Source organism: Terrapene carolina, unplaced genomic scaffold, assembly GCF_002925995.2.
Source record: "Terrapene carolina triunguis isolate 2854851 unplaced genomic scaffold, T_m_triunguis-2.0 Scaffold93, whole genome shotgun sequence".
In the NCBI taxonomy this organism is placed as follows: domain Eukaryota; kingdom Metazoa; phylum Chordata; order Testudines; family Emydidae; genus Terrapene; species Terrapene triunguis.
Genome location: NW_020664444.1, coordinates 8,391,325 through 8,396,081, shown reverse-complemented (window position 1 = coordinate 8,396,081; position 4,757 = coordinate 8,391,325).

The following is a 4,757-nucleotide window of genomic DNA, read 5'->3' as shown; positions in this document are numbered from 1 at the left end:
GGGGGGGGGGCGGCCGGAGGCTTTTTCGCCTGGGGCGGCGAAAAAGCCAGAGCCGGCCCTGCACCTATTGAATCCTCGACATCACTTTCTGAAGCCCCCAGAGTTTTCTTCGGCGGTCTCCCATCCACATGCAAACTGAGCCCTACCTCACTTGTGTGACGGGTCACCAGCAGAGCCCAAGGTAGCCAGACTAGACGTTTCTAGGGTATTTGTAATATGGGACTTTTGTCACAGATCTTTCGCATGTATCTTGTCATGCACAGTTGTGTAAAACAAGGGGAGTCTCTTTGGGCGTGTCATGGCCAAAAGAAATAGGAATGATGACACAAGAAATTGCTGACTCCTGTTTTTGGCTGGGAACTGCAGTTGGTCTGCACTTTTGTTTTGATTGCAGGCCCGATAACGTGCCCTTGGAGACCCGCACCAGGAATGTTACATACGAAAGGAGGCTTCATTCAGGGCCAAAAGCAACACCAAGTTAGAGAATGAAGGAGAAAATGGCCAGTTTTATGAACACAGCCACATATTTGTGCTGCAAAGAAAGAGGGGGAAAAAATGCCCAGGTCCCAGACTCCAGTCTCGCAACCTTTGGAGTTCACACCCCGCTCGCAGGAGGGAGAAGGGGAGCATATACCCTGAGTCACCCTTTAGCTGACTAGTGAGGTACAACATTAACTGAATTCCAAAGCAAGTACTCCAGCCTGGAGGACAGTCAGGATGACACGAGTCCTTAGACAAGGAAGCGAATGACATTTATATACTGGCCTTTTAGAACAGATGCATCTGGATCCTCTACTGACCGGATCCCTTTATGTCATGACTGGGTTCCCACTTTTAGAAACCCGTCAGCTAGCGTGGTTTGAGGCTGGAAGCAGTAAGGTCTTATCACAGCTGTTAGAGCCAGGCTGAGATTTGGGTGGGGGGGGGAGAAGCTCTCCAAAGGGGAAGGGAGAGGAGGGAAGGGAAAGGAAGAGAGAGAAAGAAAGACATGTACAATGACTTGAAACTCGCCATCCTTGTCTTTAACACATTTAAAGCCACATTTTCGTAAGCAGTAGCTACATTTGCACACCGGTGACCTAAACCTGGCTTTGCGCCCTCAAGCTATCTAATTTTTCCTGAGCAAATCTAAGCATATGGGCATGCAAACATGCCATCTCCTAATGCAGCAGGCTCCAAAATATGGGGAAACCAATACAGAGGCCAAGTTAAATCCCCTTTTGAGACGTGAGCCAGTTCTCGCAACTTCTTGTTATTGTAGGAAAGGGAATACATCCCTGGAGCCTCCCCAGGAACCCCACTTTTTGGGGAGGATGATATTCTCAAGGGCTCAAGCTTTCCCCCTACAATGTTATATGAAGATACCAGCAGACCAGAGCTGGAGTCTCTTTTGGATGCCTTGTGTTACTTTCAGTGGATCTGTTTGGTTCTGTAGAAAGTTACGAGTGTATGTGGTTGTCTTTTAATGCAGTGAAGGGTTTGAAAGTGAATGCATTTGTTCACAGGGCAGCGTCCCCTGGAAAGTGGGGATACCTGAACCGCATATGCCAATTAGATATTTGATTGTGCAAATTAGAAAACAATGATCTTTCTGTATGTTGGTCAGCTTCCAAATTCAAATTTCAGTCCTTTATTTCTATGGCGTGGGGACAGCAGCTGATATTATTTATCACAAAAGATGCTTATTGCCATGGTATCTGGACCCCATCGCAACATAAACCAATTTCAGTCACTTACCATACCTGGTAGGTAAGCTGATTCTGCCATAAACCAACTCCCGCTTTGACTGACCTGCTAGAAGGAGCAAATTCCAGAACCCTGGCCTCTCTACGGGACGCCCAGCTACCCAGCCCGTGAAGTTCAGCGCCATCAAGAGACAACAGCTTTCTGGCTGATGGCAGCTGCTGCACGAGACATCAGAGACTGGTTATAACGCTAGAGGGGGTAAACAAGAGCCAGCTGAATAATTCATTACCCCCGTGAGGTAGGGAGTATGTGGTGTTATCCTCATTCTCTAACTGGAGCACAGAGAGGTTGAGAGACTGGTCCAAGGCCACAGAGAGAATCAGTGTCGGAGCGAGGATTCGAACCCCGGAGATTCTGGTTACTCGGTCCTGTGCTCAGACATCTAGATCACATCGGCCTCTCTCCTTGAAAACCACGCTCTATATCAGGGATCATTATTAGAGCTGGTCACATTATTCATTGTGCATAGCTTTAGATGTGAATTTGGCCCTTTCCTCTGTTTGTGAATGGTTCATGACTCAATTTGTATTTTATGTACGTGCTCATCAGATACCTTGGACGAACAGTTATCCGAGTGTCCGTTCATGAGCTGTTCTTGCTGACTATTTGCTATGTGTGGCATGTGCCTGGTCATCTTGGTCACATGATATTGCTTCCGCTGCTGGGTGGGATGAATGCAACTTTTTAAACAGGAAAATAACCAGTTTCATATTGCCAGTATGAATTTGCAGACCAAGAATCATTTCCCGCTAAAATGCATTAAACTCTTGGGACTTGTGAGTGTTTTAATGAAATCTCGGCAGCCATCCGAATACTCACAAAAAATATGTATTCCTTGTTATTGTTATTATTTGCATATCACTGCACCGAGGAGCCCCAGTTATGGACCAGGGTCCCATTACGCTAGGTGCTGTACAAACACAGAACAAAAAGACAGTTCCTGCCCCAAGGAGCTCACAGTCCTAATATGAGTGCAAGGGTATCAATGAGCTGAACATAATACTGTTATTTATTTTTGCCTGATTCATGCAGCTCTAATGCAGACATAAGAAGAAAATAATAGAAAGAGGCTGAACAGGAAGAGGTAAGTGTTTTGAGTTAAATATTTGAGGTGATGTCTGGACAGTAGGAAAGAGAAATTCCTTCCTACACCCAGAACATGAGAACTGCCAACTCTCAGACCAATGGTCCATCTAGCAGCCCAGGATCCTGTCTTTGACAGCAGCCAGTACCAGAGCTTCTGGGGAAGTGTACAGAACAGGGCAATTTTGGAAAGATCCACCCCTGTCGTCCCCTCTTGGCAGTCAGTGGTTTAGGGTTGTCCTGAGCATTGGGCTACAACCCTGACCATCCTGACTAATAGCCATTGATGGACCTGTCCTCCATGATCTTATCTAGTTCTTTTTTGAACCCAGTTATACTTTTGGCCTTCACAACGTCCCATGGCAATGAGTTCCACAAGTTAATTGTGCATTGTGTGAAAAAGTATTTCCTCCTCTTGTTTGTATTAAACCTGCTGCCTGTTAATTTCATTGGGTGACCGAGGGATTTATATAGTGGCTTTATAATATTTTCTGTCTTATTTTCTAACCCTTTCCTAATAGTTCCTAACATTCTGTTAGCCTTTTTGACCACTACTGCATATTGAGCTGAAGTTTTCAGAGAACTATCTACAATGATTTCAACATCTCTTTCTTGAGTGGTGACAGCTAATTTAGAACCTATTATTATATATGTATAGATGAGATTATTTTTTCTAATGTGCATTACTTTGGATTTATCAATGTAGAATTTCATCTGCCATTTTGTTGCCCAGTTACCCAGTTTTGTGAGATCCTCCTGTAACTTTTTGCAGTCAGCTTTGGACTTAGTGACCGTGAATAATTTTGTATCATCTACAGACTTTGCCATTTCACTGTTCTCTCCCTTTTCCAGATCATTAATGCATATGTTGAACAGCACAGGTCCCAGTACAGAGCCTTGGGGGACCCTGCTGTATACCTCTCTCCATGGTGAAAACTGATCATTTATTCCTACCCTTTGCTTCCTGCCTTTTAACCAATCCATGAGAGGACCTTCCCTCCTATCCCATGGCTACTTAGTTTCCTTAAAAGCCATTGGTAAGGGATCTTGTCAAAGGCTTTTTGAAAATCCAAGTACACTATATCCACTGGTTCACATACTTGTTGACACTCTCAAAGAATTCTAAGAAAATCCATGTTGATTCTTCCCCAACAAATGTTGTTCATCTATGAGTCTGATCATTCTGTTCTTTACTCTAGTTTCTACCAGTTTTAATGGTACTGAAGTTAGGCTCATCAGCTTGTAATTGCCAGGACTGCCTCTGGAGTCCTTTTTAAAAATCAGCGTTACATGAACTACCTTCCAGTCCTCTAGTACAGACGCTTGTTTCAGCCCTAGGTTACATACCAAATTTAATAGTTCTGCAATTTCATATTTGAATTCCTTCCGAACTCTTGGGTGAAAATTATTTGGTCCTGGTGACTTACTAGTATTTAATTTATCAATTTGTTCTAAAACTTCCTCTGTGGGCACATCAGCACGGGACAGTACTTCAGATTTATCATCCAGAAAGAATAGCTCTGCTGTGGGGATCTCCCCCACCTCCTCTGGAGTGAAGACGGATGCAAAGAATTCATTTAAAGACCTCTCTGGCTTCAAGATTAGGCTAGATAAGTTTATGGAGGGAATGGTTTGAGGGGATAACGTGATTTTAGTCAATTAGGCAATAACGTGCTGGTAAAATGAGGGTCCGGCTGGAGAATCTTGCCTGTATGCTCGGGGTTCTACTGATCGCCATATTTGGGGTCGGGAAGGAATTTTCCTCCAGGGTAGATTGGCAGAGGCCCTGGAGGTTTTTCGCCTTCCTCCGCAGCACAGGGCAGGGGTCGCAAGCTGGAGGATTCTCTGCGACTTGAAGTCTTTAAATCACGATCTGGAGACTTCAACAGCTGAGTTAAGGGAAAGTGGGTGGGTCAGCTTTTGTGGCC